Raw genomic sequence first — 24232 nt, forward strand, 5'->3', positions numbered from 1 at the left:
TGCAATAAATGGCCACATTGTGTCACTTGATATCTACCATTCTAGGAGATGCACTGTGATGATCTTTTGCTTGGATATGTGATCATGTGTTTGGCACTAGACTCTAAATCTTTAGCATGAAATAGGTCCATCTCACACACAACTTGCTTTTTATACCAGCAATATAAAATCACATATAATATGGAAATTTTCTTTATCAACAATATAGGGAATGGTCCTTATAAGTCTAATTGAAAATTTTGTAATCTATTGCTCAAAATCAGTATTCTGTCTACAAGTTTGGTTCTTCTTGAATCCCCTTTACTAGGAACATTCATATCATCCAAAATAGTATAACCCTCAGCTACTTCTCCAGATTCTACAGGATTTTATGTGAGGAGAATACTTTCAGAATGATCTGTCCCATCCAAAACCGTAGCATCCTTCTCCATGACACACACATGGTCTCCAAGTGGGACATGCAGTGACAAATATTCAGTCTCTGATGTCACATCAATTTCTATAAGCTCAAGATTTTTCACTAGGGTATCATATTCTGGTCCCTCGGCATGTTCAAGCCTCGTCAATGGATTATCCAAGGAAAGTTGTTGATTGCACACATCCTTGTCTTCTAGAAGAGATTCATTCATACTTAAACAAGGGGATATATTGTAACTTTTTCTAAGTTCCTGAACTTTTGGATGGAATACTGGAGTCCAGGCCAAATCAGGTGCTTAAACAAGGAGATATATTATATCCCTCCGTAACCTCAGGGATCCTCAACGGAGTATCAAACTGGGAAGGTTCCTGCTTTCTCACCACAATCTGTATATTTTCTCCAACTTTGAAATTTTGGGTCTCTTCAGCTTCCTGGCCATTGTTTCCCTCAATTTTGGCAGTGTCAATGAATCACTCATGTTTTTCATTGTTGTCCATATCAAACAATTGTTCTCTAATTGGACTTGCATCAGTTATGCCATCAACAATAAAAATTCTTTCCTGGCATGCTCCATATTCAACTTTATTCTTTTCCACAGCTATATTATATCCCTCTGTAACCTCAGGGGTCTTCAAAGTATTATCCAATTGGTAAAGTTCCTACTTGTCATATATTTCAACATTTATTTATGTAATGATCCTAACTAGTGTCCACAAATTTTTCTTCATGGATTTCTATTACATTATTCTATACAAAATGGAAAACCAGGTATTTATGTTGATTTCGGTATTTGTATTATTTATGTTGTTGATTTAGTTAGAGGTTGGATTTGTTTTTAGAAATAACTTTAAAATGATACTTCAAAAGTTTGTTTGTGACTAGTTAAATGCTTGTTGGAACACTCTAATAAGCTTTCCTCAAAGTGTTGGATAGATCTTCAATGCTCACTCAACACATTGGTAGAGTTTTGTTCAGGGTTTTGAACCTAGTTCTCAATTTTTTTCATATCTAATTCCTACAGAAGCACTAAACACTACCTTGAAACAACAAAAAAACAAAAGTACAAAAAATCAAGTGATCAAAGAGCCAAAAAATACATTGAAAAACTACATATTGATAGATTCACTCCCTAGGTTTATTCATTGGTCATGTTCTCTTGAAAAATAAGTAATACCCAAGTTAAAAATTGCAGTCTTATTGTTTAAAAAACATGGTGCATTCAGGGAAATAGCACATCGTCATCTGAATATTCAGATGAATGGGAAACAAGACCTACTCCAGGTATAGATGAATACTTCAATGAAATGATATATTGCAGTTGCAAAATGTGCCAAAATAGGAAACTAAAGAAGCGAAGGCTTGTTGGTATCCATAGATTGGAACATGGAGTTTATATAGAAGAGATACATTATAATTAACAAATTGTTATTCTTATAATAAATAAATATGCACATTATTTAACACATTATTATTGATCATTTCATTTGATTTTTTTATTTATGAAAAGCCGCTTCGAGTTCCCAATATTCGTGAAGAGCCAATGGATGATATTGATAATAGCAACTCTCAAGATGAAGGACAAGACACATTTATGGAAGAAGCCACTTTGAAGATAAATGAGGCTGGTGTCAATGAATTTATCCAAGACTTCTACACATCTTTTGAAGAAGTTGTTGATTCACCCCTAGCTCATTTGGCTAGGACACCTCTTTATGCAAATGTTGAATCTTCTATATTGGCGACACTTATGTTGTTGTTGAACTTGAAGGTTACAGATGGACCGACAAACACATGCTTTACTAATATATTATGGTTGGATTGATATTCCTATAAATTAATTCTCTAGATGTCTTAAAAGTTTTGAATATTGTGTATACTTATAAAAATCATTTGTTTCACTATGCAGACTTTTGGCAAACAAAATACTTGCAAAGGACAATAAGTTGCCTCATTCTCATAGAGAAGTATCTTCAATAATGAAAGACATTGGAATGGAGTACAAGACATATGATGCATGTCCAAATGACCATATATTGTACTATGGAAATAATGCAAATTTACAACAATGCCCAAAGTGTCACACAAATAGGTATCATCAAGATCAATTATCCAAGAAGGTTCCTTATAAAGTATTACGACACATTCCACTAAAGCCAAGGTTTGAGAGAATGTTCAAATGCAAGGAGTTGGAAAAATATATGGATCATCATGCACAAGGGAGGAGCCAAGATGGTGTCATGCGTATGGTTGCAGAGAGTAAATATTGGAAAGATATTGAGGTAAAATGGCCACATTTCATAAATGAGCCAAGGAATGCAAGAATTTCTCTAGCAATGGATGGCGTAAATCCTTTTGCAGATCTTAGAACAACATATTCTGTTTGGCCAGTGTTAATTATAAACAACAATCTCCCCCCTTGGATGGCAATGAAAAAGGAACATGCAATGTTAATTCTTATCATACCAGGTACTAGAACATGTGAATGCAATGTTTTCTTGAAGATTATATAAAAATATTTCAATTCAGTTAATCCTAATAAATAAATCTTTGTTCACTTAGGGAAATATCAGGTAAAGGATATGGATGTATACATGGAGCCCCTCATTGATGAGCTTCGTGAATTATGGGATGGTGTAAATATGTTTGATGTATCAAGACCTATCAATGATCGAAACTTCCTATTTCATGTGATTCTTATCTGGACAATTCATGATGCCCCGGGGCTTTCTATTTGTTGTGGTAATATAATATAAATTAAATTTATAATTATTATGTTCATTTTAGCATTTAGTAAATATGGGTTCCAATCTTATTTTAGAACTACAAACAAAGGGGAAACATGGCAGTCCATCATGTGGGCCAAAATTGTTGCATAGGCAGTCAAGGGATCTCAATAAAACTGTCTATGATGAGTATCGACAATTCTTACCAGAAAATCATCGCTATCGAGTGCGTGATAAACATATGTTCAATGGAAAGGAAGTGGAAATGAGGAAGCCAATAAAGATGAACCCTGCTAGGTGGAAAGCGATGTATGACAAAAAAGAAGGGACAGGCTTTCTCCTAGGAATGAAAATACTCTCTATTTTTTACAAATTAGAATATTATGAGAACTTGCCAATAGCCCAACTATTTGATACTATGCACATCGGGAAAAATGTGGCAGAGTGCTTGTGGAAACATCTAAATGGAAATAACACTGAAGCACAAATAAAGTTAAGAAAGGACCTTCGAGTTTCCAATATCATGCCGAACATGTGGTTGCACGAAGACAACTCATATGTTCATGCTCCATGGACATTTACATCAAATGAGAAACAAAACATCATTTCTACTATGAAAAGCATAATATTTCCTTCTGGCTTTGGTGCGACATTAAAAAACTTATTCACAAGAGATGGATTAGAGTTCTCAGGCCTAAAAGCACATGATTGGCACAATTGGATAAAGGTAACGTTGTCACATGTTATATTTTTTGGAAACTTAATTATAAAATTGTATATCCTAGTGATAATATCAGTTCATGCATATTTGGACATGGTTATTTGTTAATAAACATGCTAGTATAGTGATGAAATTAGTTCATGCATATTTGAACATGGTTATTTGTTAATGGTCATGCAGTATGTGTTGCCTGTAGCAATACCAAGTACTTTTGACCACAATTTCACTTTGACTATTTACAAATCATATAAATATCTGAGGTATTTTTCAATCAATCATGCATACTCTTCCATTACACTTATCATTTGAAGTGCAAAATTGGTTATGCCTTTATATGAGTTTCTACTTTTAGTTTACAAGAAATAACAAGTCTTTATTGTAATACTTGTAGGTGGGTCTCATCTAAAGAGATACATCAGGATGACTTGAAGTATTGGAAGAGGAATGTTTCACTTTTGATGTGTGATATTCAAATGTGTTTCCCTCCAAGCTTCTTTAATTCTCAAGAGCACTACCTTGCACACCTAGTAGAAGAGATTGAATAGTGTGGTCCTATTCATATTCGAACAATGTGGCTCGTGGAGATATATATGAAGGTCTTGAAACAATTTGTGAGGCAAAAGGCTCGACCAGAAGGGTCCATAGTTGAGGGGTACATGATTTTCCAGGCCATGGTTCATTTGAGTGAGTACTTACCTCAATTCCATCTTGAAGCTCTACGATTATGGAATTATAACCAATCTCAATCATTTGAAGGAGAAAAATTAGAGGGAGAAGGGACTTCAGATAGGATAAAAGGTATAAAAAAATGTTAGGAGTTATTTGTATCTTAAGTTTTATATTACATGGCTTTAAATAATTATTAATTCATTGAACGGAAAAAAAATTCATTGTAGATGCGAAGGAGTGGGAGGCATTACATTTGTATGTTGCATACAATTCTGACTTTATGTTGGAATGGATGGAGAAGTACGTTGAAAAAAAGAAATTAGAAGATGAAAATGCATGGGCCAATATATATAATAGACATGGTCAAAACACTACTCGAGGATTTCCTGCAAGCCATAAAAGAAAGTGGCCAGAGAGATGCTTGTGGAATTGGCTAAAGGCCAATATTGAACATGAGGCAACAAAAGGGAATAATAGAGTAACACAACAACAATTGAATTTCATTAAAGGATCCATAAATGGGGAGGTGATATATATTAATATATTGCATATATTTAATCAATTTTTTGTTAGATTTCATATCCTTGAATCTAATTAGTTGATATTTATATGAATTTAGGTAAGATATTACAAAGGAATGTGGAATTCTGGTCATAATTTTCGCATCATAAAAGTTGATGAAAAGAGAAAAACTTATGATTGTGGAGTTTCAACATAATTTGAGGTGGAATCTCGTTCACATGCAAATGATAGACAACCAATCACAAGAAAACTTCACTACTATGGAGTGTTGGAGGACATTATCAAGCTTGATTTTATGTCTTTCAAGAGAGTTATTTTTTGTGTTGAATGGTACAAGCTCATTGAAGTGGGAGAAGAAAAAACTATCTTGCTCCATGATAATGGATTCCACATGATCAATACATCTAGGTTTGAAGCCACTTCTGAACCCTATGTGTTTCCAAGTCAATGTGACAAAAATTTTCTCATTCCGAATTTAGAACAACCTGGTTGGTCATTTGTGATTGATTATGATCCAATAGGACGAAGAGTAACATTTGTTCAAGATGTAGAGGACCATGATTTAATTGAAGATGCAGAAGTCCCCCCTGAAGACATAGATGGCCAAGATGGAGATGATGAAGAATTTATTGTCAATGATGCATATCACCAAGATGAAGACCAAGATGAGGTTATTGAAGTTTCTGAAGGACATGAGAAACCACATGGGCATCAAATCCATGAAGATGATGAATTCATTGATTTTAATTTACCTGTAGTTGAAGGTGATGAAGACTATGAAAATGATGGTATTAATTTATTTGTGGATTTAGGGTCTATTAGTGATGGGGTATATATGCCATCAGATGAGGAGATTTCATCCGAGAATGACATTTTATGATCACTATGTATACTTTAAGATAGTTTTAAGGATTCACTACAATATAATTTTTCTTTACAAGTTAGACATATGAGTTTTTAATTGTAATGAACATTAAGTAATTTGAATGCTTAATGTTTTACTTGTGAGGATGACATTTTTCGATCACTATGTTTACTTTAAGATGGTTATAAGGATTCACTGCAATATAATTTTTCTTTACAAGTTAAGTATTGAGTTTTTAATTGTAATTAACATCAAGTAATTTGAATGTTTAAGGTTTTAATTGAAGGACATATATATTTGGTGTTACTGATTCTATTTTCTTATCGGTTTTTTGATCAAGGTTTTCTTATTTTTATGTTATTATGTGTTTTATTAAGAATGTACCCATGGGTGTTACCGATGCTACTATGGGGGATTCAATGATATTCACTACTTTTATGGAAATGTTAACAAATGCACAAGGGCAAGATGTTGCTATGATGATGCATGAGGTAAGCTTGAATATTGTCTTTTGTATGTTCAATTATCTTATATTCCTTATTATATTATGCTAATTTATGTTTGTGGAATGCAGGCAATCACTAAAGTCATTCCAACCCCTATAACACCTTATAATACATCTAAGATAATGATAGTGGTAAAACTTGATCAACATTTTTGTGCATTTAATTAACTTATTTCACTATATATATTTATTAATATTTGTGTTTTTACTAAGCGTGCATTCTGTTGGCATGCAGGATTCATTTATGCCCCTCAATACAACCAATGTTGGCATGCAGGGATCATTAATGCCCCCATATACATCTAATGTTATGCAAAATGTAAGATTCAACCATTTATTTGTGTGAGTTTGATTATGTTATTTGTTGAGAAATCTAGGGCATATATTTAATAAAGTTTTTGCACAACGACTCCATGATTTATGAGGTGTTACGAAGAGCTACATCATGCCTTCAAATGGATCACCCCATCCATTTTTTTCTTCTTGTACATACAATACTATTTTAACAAGTAACCCAAGCAATATATTATTCCAAAACATGATGTCAAGTTACTTTTCTAAGGTTTTTATGTAATCAAGAGGCCTTTTTAGGGTTTCTTAAATTCAAACCTTAGATCATACTCTTTTTCCTTTATGTCATTCTAGAGTTTATCCCATGCCCTAGAAATCAAATCATAGGGAACAAATAATTAAGATTAAGGTTTCTAAATACTAGGGTATTTCTTAAAATATAAACCCATAAATTCAACCCTACTACATCTTATGATGGACCCTTTAAAAGAAAATTATTATACATACCTCATGGACACCTATCTGTACTGATTAGTATTTAGTAAACAACACTACATGGTAAACAGCAGAGGCCCCTTCATAAAAACCACTTACAACCAGTACTCCCCTCCGCTAACAGCTTGTGGTTTCAACATACAGCTGTTACAACTCAAGGAGGACAGGAAGCTGTAAATCCACGTGGTCAACCAGAAATAGCCCAGCTTATTCGTCGTGATCCTGAAAGGTGTGCAAGTGTTTAGCTAATCCGACATCAAGATGTTGACAACTGTAAGGTTGGAGGGCCATTGTTGCTCAAATTCATCAATGTAGATATGTTGATGAGGGTATGGCCAGAGCTTACTTATATTGAAGCATGTGAAGGGATTCAAGGGAGAAATGGTGACCAAATCTTCCATAATGTTGGGTCTTGAAGAATCTGATAAAGAGATAAAGAAAACAATGAACGACACATGTGCTATGGGTGTTGATATCCTTACAATGGAACAGTATTTGCAGCCCATGGCTTTCAAAGAACGAAATTTGATTAGTATTGTTGATACAAGCTCTGGAAAAACAATGGCATATCCTTTACCTGCTATTGTTCATGTTAATATGCAACCTTATCTAGCTTCAGATTCTGAACCTTGAATGCGAGCATTCTTGCATTCATAGTCGCTGCATTATTATTTGTGGAAGCTTACGCACACCTTTCATGAAGAAAAGATTATGGTGCTATTACTATTGAGGAAGCTAACTCCACGACAATGTCCTGATTGTTTTGATTGACATTGCTGATTCTTTGGGTGATAATCAACAATTTGGATGAATTTCTTGGCGATTAGAATCTGGATAAATATGATGCCAAAAAGAAACTGCTTTGAGCACATTGTAGCTAAACTCCAATTCATGTGTAAATCACACCATTTCTGGATTGAGGATTGTGAAAGCAGGTTTACTATGGAATAGTTTCTGGTGTTGAATCATTAGGTCTCAAAAGATATAGGCCTATAATAGTGGTTAAGAGGTGCCTCAATTTCCACTGTTCTGGACCTGTAGCACTCAAAGGAAGACATAAATCATGCCAAGAATATTGTGGCCAATAACACTGGACGGGTGAGGAAAATCGCACAAGTATAAACTTGTAATGTCAATAGAGAAGGGGTTAAAATATGTAGAGTGCCCCAATCTAGATCCACCACATCTATTCAACTACCACAGCTTTATCACACAGATCTTGTATATACAGCATGAAAGGGTATTCAGATTTATTTACGAAAAATAGAAATCAATCTTAGATGCCTTATAAAGTATTGATTTGGCCGTAGATTCAATGTGTGCAAGGTCAAGTTGCAGATTGGATACGGGCATCTTTTAGATCCCAGTTTTGATACAGAGACAACAACTCTGAGCAAAAATAAGGAAAATTCTTTTGTGATTTCAAGTGTGACTGCTTTTTCCAAATACCGGTTGATTTTTTACTGCATTTTCCCATTCTTTTATGTCACTCTTGAAGATATTTTTACTGCTTTTTCCAATTCTTTTATGCCACTCTTGGCCTCAAAGTTAATCGTTTCTTTGGATATTTTTACTGCTTTTTCCCATTCTTTTATGTCACTCTTGGCCTCAAAGTTAATAGTTTCTTTGGTCTGCCAGCTGTTGTTCTTCTTCTTCTTCCCTGGCTTTTGGCAAGCACTGTTCTTCTCCACTTTCACTACTCTATTTGAAGAATGAAGAAACCAACCATTACAGGCCTGCATGTTTATACACTTCAGTTATTGGTTCTTCATCATAAACTAATGTTTTCTCCATTCCCATTTCCATTGCATTTGTGGAGCCGCAGCTGCTTAGAAGGGTTGTTGAACTCCTCCTCTAGGGTTTCTGCCTGATTCATTAATTGATAATATCAAAGGCATCATGGAGAGAAGAGAGTTAAAGTCTTCAGAGGGAAGAAGTTACATGCAGAATTTCCATATGTTGATCAGGAATGCAGCTGGGTTTTTCTTGGCATTAACTATCTTGGCTATTGCATTTTCACCTGCAGGTGATGTTTCAATTCAGGGGTTAAATTTTGCTAATTTCCATTTTACATGTTTAAATTTTGCAGTTTGTTTTCTATAACACGCCAAGATTTATAATATAAACTTATTTTTACCACAAAATTTGGCAAAATTTTAAGTTTTAAGATCAATTTCCATTCTTAAACTTTTCCATCCTTATCAAGGATATGAATACAATACTAACTTAAAATTTATCTACATTGTGTTCTTTACAGGTGCTTATGATCCACTGGATCCAAATAGTAACATAACAATCAAATGGGATATTGTGTCTTGGACTGCAGATGGATATGTTGCAAGTAATGCCCTTTCATCAAATAGGTCTTGAATTATAATCCGCCCTCATCATTTTCCTGAAATAGATGTTGAGCTTTTCTGAATTTCATTCCTAGTAGCCTACAGTTTAAATTCTCAAAGCTTGACATCATGACAAATTTGGAAAACCTTCAAGTCAGGTAGAGTTTATTTTGATATTGATGAAAATTTCTGATAAATTGTGTTGTATTGATTGGTATGTTCGATATTTTGAGTAAATACTTCACATTTTTAATTAGCTTTATGTCCCTGAAATTAAGTAAGTATTCACTAGAAACATTGGTACAATTTACTAAACATTCCCTAAAAATCTTCATGCTAGAACTTATTTTACTCTTTGCTGCGTCTAATGAGCTTCCCTCTGTAGGTGGTCGTGACCATGCACTTTTCAGTAGTACCGCCATATACCAAGCCCCCTAGGATGGACTTTGGGTTGGTTGGCACTAGGCAAAAAAGGAGGTCATCTGGGCTGTGGTTGGTAGCCAGACAATAGAGACGGGAGATTGCTCCAAATGGAAAGCAGGTGTTCCACACTGTTGCAAGAAGGACCCACCATTGTTGATCTCTTACCAGGTGTGCCTTACAATCAGCAATTTACTAATTGCTGCAAAGGTGGAGCATTGGCATCTTGGGCTCAGGATCCTCCAAATTCCATCACATCCTTCCAAGATAGTGTGGGCAATTCAGGGACCACTAACAAAACTGTCAAATTGCCAAAGAATTTCACTTTGAAGGCTCCAAGACCAGGCTATACTTGTGGCCCTGCTAAGATTGTTAAACCCAACCTGTTCTTTAGTCCAGATCGCCGCAGAACCACTCAATTTATGAGTAATACACTATTATAATCCTTCATAGTTTATATATTTGTGAATGTTATGTGTTTCACTCTGAGCTGGCTAAGTCTTATATTTGAATTTCCCTTGTCCTTGTGCAGTGACATGGAATGTAACATGCACATATTCTAAGTTCCTAGCTTAGAAAAGTTCAACATGCTGTGTCTCCTTATCATCGTTCTATGATGATACTATAACACCATGCCCTACTTGCACCTGCGCTTGCCGGAACAACATAACTCAACCTGCTTGTATTGAGTATGATTCTTATTCCCTTGCAAATTCATTCAATTTATTTACATGCCATAAGACACCTCCACTACATTCGCCACTTAACTTGAATTGACTTCGACTGTGAATTTGAAGGAGGTGAGAAAGGAGAAGGAAGGAAATCAGGAAGCAAAATTGGGATTCATCTCTGCTGCAATGGCTCATTCAGCAGATCCCCTGGTAGTAGGAAGAGTGATAGGCGATGTTATTGACATGTTCGTGCCTTCAATGGACATGGTCATCTACTATGGATCCAAGCAAGTCACCAATGGCTACGAGATCAAGCCCTCTGCTACTGTTGACCGCCCCAATGTGCAAATAGCGGGTCGACACTTCGACGAGAGTCTCTATACTCTGGTACCCATTTCATCAATAATTTAATTCCAACACCTTTGGTTTCATAGAATGAATATTTACATATAAATTTGTTATGGTTCTTCTATGAATGCATGCATTTAAATTTGATCAGGTAATGACAGACCCAGATGCTCCTAGTCCAAGCGAACCCAACATGCGGGAATGGGTTCACTGGTATAATAAATTCCTTCCCTTCTCCTTTCTTCAGTTTATACAAACATGCAGGAATGGCTTCATTGGTATAATAAATTCCTACCCTTTTGCTCTCTTCAATTTATACAGACAATACACTAAAAAAAATTGAAAGAGAGACACTCTAATGGTATTAATATTTGGTTATTATTACCAGGTCTGATATGCACATCGAGGTTGCAGAGTTCATATCTCCAGTTTTAGTATTCTAATATGCATGTTTGAGCTTCAGAGCCTCTGCAATTTTATCAAAGTTTCTAGTGCATATTAGACTAGATAGGTCTGATTTTATTTGGTAGTTCTCACATTCAATTATAACTTGATGGTGTCTAAACAATGGCACCGGTTTAGATCATGTTGTGCCATTGTCCATATTCAATGAACTCACTACCTTTTTCCATATTCAATGTACTCAGTGCTGCCAAAAAATGGCACATACATAGAAGCTGAGTCATTCCCATCCTCACATAGAGTTGCCAACACTTCCTCTTCCTCCTTTTGCATTTGTACTATCACCACTTCATTGCATATTTGCCACACCATACTATTTAGTATTTTTATATGGGCCAATACACTGTCCTAGTCATCCCAGCTGTATAATGCACAGTTGTACTATTGTAACACTAACATAGGCACCAGAAGCTATGCTACTAGAAAGGATTAAAAGTAAAGTAGGATGCTAAGACCTTAATGTCTTTGCATGTCAAACACTATGTAATAAATATTCAGGTTTGCACATGGAGTTCATAGGTTCAAGGGTAAAACATTGAGATCTGTGGCCAGCCCTAATAGATTCAAGGTTGTTTGCTTCTGGACTGTAACACTATCTAAGAAACATTTTGTTTGCTCATTGAGTCTGTTGATTCAAAGTTAAAATCAATATTATCTAATAAAGAGTTTCTTTTCAGCAAGAGCTAATAGATTCAAGGTTACAATATTCAGGTCTGCAACTAGAGTTAATAACTTAATAGATCCATATTCAAGGTTAAGACATCTTTTTTTTTTGGCCTGGGAAACACTATCTAATAAATATTCAGTTCGAAATAATAGTCTTTGGACAATCAAGTATTATTTAATAAATATTTTGAGTATTTTCAAAAACCTAGGGATCATATATTCACTTTTAAAACATTAAAATAACAGTTTTTGTCTTGTCAAAATACCATATAATTGGTACTAGAGAATAATAGATTCAAATTTTTGAATATGAGGTTTGCACACAATTATTATTTTATTCTGGTTAACCAAAATAGATCTGGTGAAAATGGATCTATTATTTATGGTAGTTCTTTAAATTTGGTATCTCAGTGAACTTTGCACCCAGCTTAAAAATAGATTGATAAAGATGGATATAATGTTGGTTGGTATTGGTAATGGGATTTTATTCGTATTTTTTCTTATAATTTGGTATCTCTTTGAGGTTTGCAGCTGGTTGATGGATAGATCGTAGTTCAATTGGATCTACTCTAATTTTCATTTGGCTTTAATACATCATGGATGGCTTTAATACATCATGGATTTTTGTGGACTTTAATGGTTAAGAAAATTCTATCATAATGTATTAGGTTAAGATGGTTTATTTACTTATTTCTCCTGTCTTTTGCTTAAGTTGATATATTCTTTGATATTAAGATGCTTTTTTAATAGGTTTGATGAAGATTAATGTATTCTAGTTTACTAGGTTAATATTTTTTGTTTTAGTAATTTTTTTGTTCTCATCATCTTAAAGATAACATGAAGTTAAGATGAATCATTTTAGGTCTAAACTTTTTTGGTTTTAGGTTTAGTTAAGATTAGTCTCTTCTAGCTTGTGAGATTAATTTGTTTTGTTTTACTTTTTTAATTTTTTTAATTGTTTTAATTGTTTAGTTGTTTTTACCTAAGGTGATAAACTCTTGAACCGAGATTTTTTTGTCAGTTTTTTTAAATACTGACTTTTAAGCATTGAGTTGTGATATTTTCGAGGTTTAGATAGAATTATACTATCTTTAGGTTAGATTAAATGGAACTGATATTCTTACGGAATAGATAGATTTTTACATTCTTATGTTAGATTAAATGGAACTATGTTGGATTCTACTAGGTTATTTACAGTTGTTTTAAGATAATGGTCAATAAGTTGAATAAATAATAATTTTTGTTTTTGTATTGGTGATCCCACTCAGGATAGTGACTGATATTCCTGGAGCCACAGATGCAGCTCAAAGCCAGCTAGCCTTTTCACTTGGTGGACTGTGTGGATTACATAGTACTTCGCCTTCATTCCTTCTATTTTTAACAGTTCAAAATGTTGTTTAATTTCATATTTTATCTCAGTGGTTGAGTTTACAAGTTTTTGTAGGGCATGAAATAGATATGCTGTGATTTGTGACATGATGTACTTTCTATCCCATTAACTATTTTGGTCATATTTTTTTTTTCGCATGCTTTGTAATACTAAGTACTTTTCCTGTCTATCAGCAGAAATCATGAAGTTCGATGTGTGCAAAGGAGTATGCTTCTGGATAACCTTGCAAAATAATTAGCTCCAGGAAAGATGAGATTCAATGCTAAAGTTGTTTCCATTCAACAGTCTACAGATTCTTATTTAACTATAGTAAAACTGGGAGATGGAACACTTATCAAAGCTAAGGTAGCATCTTAAATCCAAACTTTTGACTCCCATTTGAAGTAGTAAAACTTGGGCGTAATTCTAACAAATTACCTAGCAGGTACTCTACAATAAGCCTTCTGAAGCTGAAGCAGAATAATTACATATCCTTGGAATGTAACAATGTAACAGAGTGTTGAGCCCCTCTGGAGACATCCTTCTATAGACTTTGATTCTCAAATGATATTTGAGGCATCCCTATTCTCCTATGTTTTTTACCTGTTTTCTATGGAATGGGGATCAGAACAGGAATGCCACAAATATCATTTGATGCATCTCCAGTTTTGTGGGAATGGCTCATTGGATGTCGCTGGGACATCCCCTACATGAAGGGACCATTCTTAGGATATTCCCAGCAAGAAATGCACTAGTCTGCCATTCCTGAAATTTGGTTCTATGTTGGAGCCATTGGTGAAATTCATTTTCTTGCCAATTCTTGTTGGAAGATAGAGTCATTAACCTTTGTCCCATTACAATGTCAACCTGCAAAGACAATTAAAGCATTGGATAAAGATGCACCCTTTATACTACAACAAACCTTTCATAGGTTGTTTGAGACAAATAAAATGCAAGCTGAGTTGAGTTCATTGTTATATATCCATAAATAGAAGTTCCTCCTCAGCTGTACATTGTATATATTATAACCACTAACATAATGATGGCATGATCTGGTGAGAAGCCTTCATTAACTGAATTACATTATGTAATATGGAATTGTCTTGATTTACTATCGAGTACTCACATGTGTTTTTAAGGTTAAAAAATTAGTAAACTGCATTCAAATGCATGCTAGTCACATTATTTTATGCTGGACAATTATATTGCAGATAAGTAGGCATTGTGCTGCTGGAAAAGTGTTCAACTTATGAATAATTGCAGGTAACCAAAAAATTTGGTTTCTCTGGTAGAGAACTATTTAACAGAAAATGAAAATAGATTTCTAGTCTTTACTTTCAGCTAGGACTAACATCCTTTGATTTTTCTTCCATCTTCAAGACAAACTATTTCCACTGTTAAAACTTTAATAGATATAAGGTAGAGGGTAGGCAATATTTAGCTGGCCAGAGGCCAAGACTACTTTATGTAACCCAAAATATAATCATGAAAAACTATAGCTTGTATTGAAACACTTGCATATAGGCAATGAAGCACATAAAGTTCCATCGTAAGTTGCACATGTACATAATCAAAATGTTTACTATTAAATAATTTAAGAATCAATACACATTTTAGCCTAGGAGACCATGACCATATACAATGATGAGAATAGAAAAATTATTTCCCAACTTAATATTCAACCTCAGTTTGATTTTCTTGTTTATAATCCAAGAAACCATGGTAAGAAGGCCTGTAGATCCAGAGGAGGAGCTCAGAATGATGGCTCAAGAAGTCCGTGGTTATGTGGAAGCTGTTCTAAATAGTCTTGCTGCAAATGTTCCCAAAGTAAGACATCCATGTGGATGAGCACACAATACAACCATACAAAATCTCAGTGTTTATTCAGTCCATGATACTTGAATTGATGATTTGATGATTTGCGGGCTGTGGTGCTTTGTCAAGCTGAGAAAGTCAAGGATGAAATGCTGACCCGACTTTATAGCTCAGTCAGGTAAGGTTTAATGACAAAATGTGGTTAAGGTACGTCAATAATTAGTTTTATTATTTTCCCATTTCTGTATTTTGCCAGACTGATTTTGATTTTCACTTGAAATCAGGTCTCTTGGGACTTTACGAAAGTAGTTTTTTTTGTCATCCTCTATAGGTGTAGTAGACACCTGTTGATTGGAGCACTGTACATTTGAGCTTTTGGGGTGCCTTTTCAACTTTTTGTTTAAAAAGGTCCTACAAGGATTTAAACTTGGATTGATCCCAAGAGAACTTTTGACTTATCAATTCTATTTTCCCATGTTGATATGTATGTAGTGTGGGCTCAGTAGCAACACCTTTTAACCTCAATATCAATGACAATGGAGCAACTATGAGCCCTTTTTTGGTTCCTTTTTATCAGCACTTTGTTACACAAAAATATCGTCACCATGATTATTTGCAGTCAGTATGGGTCTATCATCACTTGTATTGTCATCCTAAGAAAGTCTCAGACCTCAGCTCTTCAAGTCAAGCTTTGAAAATGGGAGAAAGACATTGAAAATCAATGAAACTCTGGTTCCGCACTTTCTCTCACTGTCACCTGCGGTCCCGCACCTTCTGTTTACAAAAACTGCGGACCTGCCCGCTCTGTCCCTAACGGTGTGGGTGTGGACCCCTGTGAAAGTCAAAAGGCGCAAGTTTTATCTTAAAAAACTCACTTTGGGTTAATTCTAGAGGATTCTAGAAGGAATTTTGACGTGGATTATTTGCTCTGAGGTGGTTCATGCATCCCAAAAGAGAAGGAGCTAATCCCTTGATGAGAGGAGCTATCCTTTTGAAGGAGGGCTTTATCCCTTTGAAGGAGGACCCAGTAACCTCCCTCCATTGCACTATAAATGTAGGCATTGGGCTAGTTGCTGGGGAGGTTAAAAGCTGAACATTTTTTAGGGTAAATGCTGGTGAAATCAAGACTTCCTAGTTGAGCTTAAGAGGAGAGATCACATACCTTTTTGGCTTCATTGGGAAGTGAGTGAAACTTGTCAAAGTAGAGGAGACTTCTTGCTAGACCCTGGGAGGAGCTTGTACAGCATCAAGGCAAAGGTTGTAAAGTTCTTCTTCTTTTGAATTAATACAATCAAACTCATTTTTCTCAACAAGTATATCATGTTATTTGTTTCATGGACTCCTTGACTTTCATGTTAAATATGTTTTATGATATTGGCTTTTCAGGTGCTATTTAATTTGTTTGCCTTGTTTGTGTTTGCAGATTCGCGACAAAGGATCTCATTTGGATCGAAGGAGCGAGGGCATCCACAAACTTGCGTTGGACCTAAGGTAGGCCCTAAAAACACTTGTTTGCCATTGTTTATTAAAGCATATTTAGAGAAAGATAGTGTCTGGTTGGTTTGCTTGTCATTAGGTCTTCTTAAGATTCTAGGAAGGTCTATCTTGTCCGCAAGATCGACTTATTCCATGTGACAAAATGGCGACTCCACTGGGGACTTGATTGTTTTCCTTGTTTTTACTTTGGCCTGAGAAACTGTGTTTTTGTTTCTGTTTTTGGCTTGTTGTGTGTAAAATTGGGTAGAGTTTGTAGATCCAGGGTTATTTTTTGTTTTTCATAGCTTTGGGAGAGGACCGCACCCTAGCCGTTTGACATAGTGCGTACCTATCCGCACCTTTGCTTTTAGCACAGAGCGGGACCGCACCTGTGTCAATTGTGGGCCTGCGGACCCTATCAAAATTTTGAAAAACCTAAGATTTCCTCTGTTAGTCAGCTTAGTTTTTGTTTAGAAATTGTTATCCACTGCCCAGACCTACATATAACTTGTCAAAAGCTTTCCTTAGGTTGATTCCATTAGTGTTAGGGTTTTAGGTGAAATTCTTAGGAGTTTTGTTTGTTGGGCTTGTTTTTCATTTTGGTTGTGTAGTGGCTCTGAGCTTAGAAGCTGTAGGGACTTCAGATCACCTTAGTGTCTACCAGCCTTCTTATGAGTCTAACCATTTATGAAATCTCCCCTTGTTGAGGAATCCACTTTGAGTTTTCTCTTTACAAAACTTCGAAAAGCTTGTGTTTAAAAGTTTTGATTTTCATTTTCAAAAAGAAAACAAAATTGGTTGTTCTTGACTTATTTGTGATTCTACATAAATTAGTCCTTAGCTCACATCTAGCTAAGTAAAACATCCTTAAAAAAGACATTTAGTAGGCTTTGACTTCAAATAGATTTTTATAGTTTATAGATCTCAAAGTTAGTCATTTCCATAGTTTTGAGTGTTTTATAAAAAATATAAAAAATCTCTTTTGGAAAAAGTTTGTTTTTTGTAATGGTTGAGTGCTTTGAAACGAAAAAGGGAAATTTTTGTGAAATAACTAGTTGTCTCATTTTGAGTGCATTGGAAAAGGGAAAAGCTCTTATTTTAATTTGTTTGATTGAGATAGATTTGTGTTTATAAAGTATTTGCATTCTCAAACTCTTTCTTAGTTAGAAGTTCATCGAAGAGAAAAAGATTGTTTAAATCATCTTAGGTGCATTTTTAGTGATTTTGAGTCGAGTCTTCATATCACGAGTTTCATCTCCGCACCTTTTGACTTAAACAAAAACCAATAAAAAATAATGCTTAAAGTAAAATTCATCTAGTAACATTTTTATTTCTAGGGCTCTTATACACCAACTTAGCTTAGGTTAGTGTCTTGGAGTAGGAGAGTAATTAACTCTCCAAGACAGTAAAAACAAACAAGTAGCTGTATCTTGTGGTAGGGAAGAAATCAAATTGTTGCATTTATGCTCTGGGAAAGCTCCTCTTAAAGGAGAAGCACGAGATCGTGTTCGAACCAGTGTGGGAATCAATCCTTCCTCATTGGGAACGACGCCAGATATTCACGTATTAAAAACGGTAAACCTCGGATTAACCATTGTCGAGGAGCCTGGGGTCACTTGTTGGTAAACCTTGGATTATGTCAAGGAGCCTTCAATGGGATTGAGCTTGCTACTCTGCCCTTGCGTGCGTATCGGATCGTAGACTGTTCCCCCAGGTATATTTGTCTCAGTTGGTAACCTTAGTGGCCATATTCTTTAGGATTCTTCCTAAGGTGACAGTGGTGGGAAGATCCCACTGTACCTGGAGCAGACGTCGGCTAGACTCACTTGGATTTTCTGGGGGGTTCTCTTCACTTGAAACGGTTAAGTGGAGGAACTTGTGCCAGTCTATTCATTAAGCAAGTTGTTGGGGTAACTGTTCCAACCGCCATTTCTGTATTGAACTCTACGACGTTGGATTTCATCACCAACTAGTGTTTTCAGTACGGAAAGTTATTGTTTGTGTGTGTTTGATCTCATAGATTCTTTAGGCGTGCGATTCAAATTTGTTTGGTTTTTTAGAGACTTTAGGTGCTTTTCATTGAGATTTTACTTTGTTTGCGTGTGAAGTAGTTAAAAGTTTTTAACTGTGGCTGAATTACCAAGGCAGTCCCGTAGACTTCGGGGCCAACCTCCTGAGTTTGTAAACGTGGCTAAGTTACTGAGGAAGTCCCGTAGACTTCGGGGCCAACCTCCTGAGGAAGTACCGAGCCAGCTTGAAGGCTTGAAAGTCCTCGTAACTCCTAGAGACAGTAGAGTTGGGTCACCTGAAGAAGGAGAATCTTCTTTGATAGTACATCCCGATTTTCAACCGTTAGTGGCAGATTATAATCCACAGTCAGTGTCTGTTTCTGAAGTTACTGGTAGCTTTTCATCTACTAGTGATATAGGTGAGGAACCTAAAATATCCGAGCCTGAAAGTGAACTTGCTTCTACTCCGACATCGGGGTTTATTTCTCCAACTTCTAGTGGTCCTGGTTCACCTAGGGTAGAAAGAGTAATCACCTAAGATCTTCCTTCTGGACTTATTGCTATTGAAGAACTTGCTACTCCGGAAGAAAAAGTAGGCATCCCTATCCCTGAAAATCAACCTGTTATTGAGCTAAGGGAGCATGAATCAATTTTTTACAGTCCACCTAGGAGCAGTACTTGGTATCTTTCTTTGACTAATTTCTTAGAAAACCCAGGGTTAAGTTTTTCACCACCTCGCGCTCCTTATCACCCAACACCTAGAGGTTATTATCCTTCGTTAAATATGTCGAATCAATCATCCATGTTTACTCAATCACCCAAATCCTTTTTGTACGGCGGTCCTTCTGTTCCCTCTGGGTATCAGTCCCTTTCTGGTACTTTTTCGGGAGCATCTCCTCAACCCATTGAGCAAGGGTTATTAACTGGAAGCAATGGTACTAAGCCGTTGAGCGTAGAATACATTCTTATGATGTCAGGTTCTATTCCCAATACTCAACCTCAAGGTGGCCAGTTACCGCCTGGGGGGCAGCCTCAATTCTCGCTTGGGGGGCAATCTCAAGGTACATAATTTGCATCTGGGGGGCAACCTCAAGGACAGTACATACCTACGGGACAGTACGTTCCTCAAGGTCAACCCCAGACTCAATTTGTACCCCAAGGTAAACCCCAGTATCAATTTATACCTCAAGGTCAACCCTAGTATCAGTACGTGCCTCAAGGGTATCAACCCCAAGGTCAGTACTCGAACCAAGCTTTCCAACCACCCTCCAGTCAAACGTATGTTCAAGGAACGAGAAATGTACCTTTCAATTATCAATCCTACCCTCAACCCGGTTATGGTCCTCAGTATTCTCAACCTGTTATCGGTCAGTACCCCGGAATGAATATAGTCTGGGATCCATCACAAACTCAACAGGTGTTGCAACCAAATGTACAGTTGTCATCTCAAACTGGACAACCCTTAGTTTCTGGTACACCCCAGCAACCAGTCCAGTCTAACATTCAAACTTCTGTACCTTCGGTAGTTTCTCAGCCTGGGCCTAGTACGCCTCGTACTCCGCCTCAAACAACTGCTACAACTGCCGCAACATCTGTTCAATCTACCTGTTATAGACATTTTTGTGCCTTACAGCTTTGAGCATGAAATGTCCATAATCCAAGGGATCCAAAGTCCCTAAAGATGTTGTTACAACTCCTAAATGAACAAGGTCAACCAATGACAGCTTCTCCCAGAAGTTCTCCACCAAAAACCACTCAGAACTAGTCAAATCAGGATCAATTCAGAAGCTCCACTAGCTGCCTGCGTTGCAAAGCACCCAAATACACTGGCTAGGTGCGTTGCAATGCACTTGAATGCACTACCCAGGTGCGTTGAGCGGGAAATGACAAGTGGCAGAGTCATTCAACAAGGTGGAAAGACCATGGAAGTTTCCAGAATCTTCTCCAATGACACTTGCCTCACTGAATTCGACCAAGTGATGAGTAAGAGGCTCTCAATCTCCCAGTGGAAGCAAGAACTGACAGAGAGAAGCCACAAGTCAAAACATAAGCTGACTCATCCTCTCTGCTTACATCTATATATGGATCCCTCATCCCAGAGATCCAGAGGCTGGAATTTTGTACTTTGCAGAGAATTGTTGTTGGTTTGAGATTGAGATTAGTACATTGGGTGATTTATGCTTTGTTGGAGGAGAGGAAGGGATTCCTTTGCTGGGAGGTAGATGCTGGATTGGAACTCACTTGGTTGTATCTCCTCTTGGACTTTCTTATTCTATCAATAAACTATTTGAGTTTCTCCTACATGCTGTGTATCAATGATGTTTTGTTATATGTGCATGTTTAGCTTAATCTGATCTTGAGCTTCTTATGAATGTATATCTATATCTTCGTGTAGTTTCTCTCTCTTGTGATCTTGCAGGAATTCGGTGAAGCTGGGCCGGTAAGGGAGCAGGGAGCTGGGAGCTATTGAAGAGAGGAGCGATTGGATCAACAAAATAGCGAAAGACACAGGTTAGTTACATCCTTCCTCCTCATTTACATTTCATAAAGAAGAATACTCAAGTAATTTTCCTTGTTTGTTGCTAAGGCACTATCACACCTTAGAGTGGGATAGGGGCATTCTGAATAGATACTTTTCCCAAAAAAAAATTGGCGACTCCGCTGGGGAACGTATCTAGTTAGTTTATTTGTGTTTCTAATGTTGTTCTTCTCATAAACTCAGGAGTACTGAATCGAACTACATTTGCCATTTACAAATGCAAAGTAGAGATCTGTTACTCTAGTCCATTCACTGGGCCTGTTTATGATCCGAACAACTGATCCACAAATGCTCTAACTGCCCTTTGTGATAGCTCTTAGTCCTCCTTTAAATCATCCTCCTAATTGTACCTCATTGATAGCTTTTATCCGGCCAAAAACCTTAGATCAAACTGCAAACCGTGACCCAGAACCCGGAGACAATTCTCGTTTCTGCTTCAGCGCAGGCTCTGTGAAGAGACTCTGCATTTCAACGCAGGTCCCGAGAGGGTTACCTGCGCTGTAATTCAGTTTCTCTGTGCAACAAGTGCGCTGATCAGCCTTTGCCCTGTGCAGCTATGGTTCTTTGCATCCTTGTGTTCAGTTTTATCTCTGTTTTTTGCAGCCTGTTATCAGTGTGTGTACCTATCTGAAAACCCCTTTTCTCTGCCTTAATTCCGCCTCAGTTGTATAAAAGAAACTGTATTTGTTTTGTGTATTTGTTACATCATTTGCAGTTTCCCATTACAAAAGTAAACTAGTCATACTGTCGCCCTTAGATCTAGACCTGTCGTAAGTGTCGTTTTGATCTTAGTAGTAAGGTTGTTTGCTGTTGACAGTTGATTGCGCTTTTAATTTTGTCTTTTGGATTGAATTTGTGAATTTCTAGTGTCGAAACAAGTGTTTACTTCAAAATCATAAGTGTCGTAATCGTCTTTTTGATTTCAAAAAGAAACTTGTTTGTGTTTTCACTTGAAATCGAATTCAAATTTATACAACAACTTTCTTTTTAGGCATCAATATTAAGAAAGTGAAAACAAATACATGCATTTGTGCATTTGCATATTGATAGTTTGTTTGGTTTGATTTAGGAAAAGTGCATTTACAGTGTGCTCTATGCTCTTTGAGAAAAGATTGTGTCTTTCTTTTCCCCTTGTAGCTAGGATTTTCATTGTTGAAAAGAGATAAAAGCTTGCTTATCATCTTTAGACTGCATTTAGGAATTGTATCTACATCTCGTGGTGATCCAAAAAGGCAAACTTCTAAGAAATATCAACCTAAAATAAATTGAATGAACTTAACAACGCATTGGAACTTAACGCACAACATAGAGGTCTAGGCTAGAGACGTGTTCCGGCGTCGTAAAACCTAGTGACTGTCGATCTCGTTGATGGTTGGGTGATTCCTCCTGAGAGATGATAAGCGCCAGTACGGATTGTGCTCCCACGTACCGTCGAGTATATATTGGGAGACCCCTATAGGCATAAAACCTTTATCCATAGGAAGCCGTGTCGGCCACCCTACTGATCGCAATGCACTGAACACAGCATTCGGGAAGATTGACCGCCCGTACCTTAAAAAGTATTCTGCGGTTTTGCGAAAAGTTTGGCACACCCTCTACCTAGATCTCCAGAGTAGTTCCTTTTGGCCTTTTTCAGACTCTATAACGGAAAAAGTCCATCCGAGCATTTGTCACTTCGGGCTCGTTAAAACATCGAAGGAGACTAGAGTCATCTTTTGCTTTTTCTCGACTCTTTAAAATTGAAAAAGCGAGTTGTGTCCAAGCGTCATTAAAATTTATTTTAAACAGAATATTCATACCCTTTTTCCTGCGTTGATCTTTAGGTTGAGAAAATGGAGCCTACCAACCAAGGAATTCCCCTTGGTGGAAATCCTAGTCCCTTCTCCTCTTGGGGAGATGTTGGTGCGCCCCATATGGCCACATTGTTGCTTCCAGGACTGACAATTGGCTTGCCGGTCTGGCTCTTCTCAACCAATGTCGTTCAAAACACCACTATTCCTGAACAATCGAATCAGCAGTTAGACCAGTCCAGTTACCCACCAGCCTTCTACTTCCTCTAATTATTCCTCTCCTCCTTCCTCTTCACTTGATGGGGCTGGCAAAGCCAAAAGTCAAGTTCCTAAGGAGAAGAAGGAAAAGAAGAAGAAAGAGAAGAAGAAGAAGGAGCCAAAAGCGGCTGGGGGCAAACGAGTGTCGTCTAATGAAAATCCACACACAACACTGACCAGGCTTCAATCGCCATGTGTCATTTGCAAGGGAGACCACTTTCACAGAGATTGTCCCTGCATCCCTCGGATACTAAGGGACTGGTCTCCCCGCTTGCACAATCCGGTGGCGTCAACCTCTGATAGCCATGTTGAATGCACACCATCAACTAGCGAAAGTGAAGTCCCAGGACAAAAAGGGAGAGCTAGATCTCCCTGTAAACTGTGCGAAGGCAACCATGCCATCCACCATTGTCCCTTCTTAGACGAAGCCAAAAGAGTTTTGGATGATCGTCCGGTTTCACCGTTACGACTCCCTCCTAGATATAAAAAACTCTTGCCGAGTCCTTCGTTAGTTGAAAATCCAGCTGGCCCGCTCAAGTGGTCAGCTGAAGCGCCGGTCATTGAAGATGAACCAGCTGAATCCATACCCGACGAAAGTCAAAAGGTCGAGGCGGCAGTTGACCCGGTCTTGCCTTCAGAGGTTTTATCTTCGAATGATACAGTCATTGAAGAGGATAAAGATGACAACATCCAAATTCTCTTCATCAGCACAGACTCCGACGAGCACGGGGGCATTCCACCCATTCCTTTATCGCAGGAAGGAAGTTCGTCAGAGCGATACCTGGCCATCTACTCGGTCCCACCACAGGGAAACCTAGTTGTCTCCTTCGACTGGAACCAACTAGGCAGACCCCGTTTACC

General features: G+C 37.0%; 3 pseudogenes; all 3 read left to right on the forward strand.

The window, feature by feature from the left end:
• The first annotated feature begins 9108 nt into the window (after positions 1-9108).
• Positions 9109-10745, forward strand: LOC149258006 (protein COBRA-like; annotated as a pseudogene).
• An 80-nt stretch (positions 10746-10825) lies between these two features.
• Positions 10826-13516, forward strand: LOC149258007 (protein MOTHER of FT and TFL1 pseudogene; annotated as a pseudogene).
• A 1687-nt stretch (positions 13517-15203) lies between these two features.
• LOC149258008 (COBRA-like protein 1) overlaps positions 15204-24232 on the forward strand; it is a 44630-nt pseudogene continuing 35601 nt past the window's right edge.

This window comes from Pinus tabuliformis, chromosome 6, assembly GCF_031772625.1.
Source record: "Pinus tabuliformis cultivar Carrire ecotype Pingquan chromosome 6, CPIR1, whole genome shotgun sequence".
In the NCBI taxonomy this organism is placed as follows: domain Eukaryota; kingdom Viridiplantae; phylum Streptophyta; class Pinopsida; order Pinales; family Pinaceae; genus Pinus; species Pinus tabuliformis.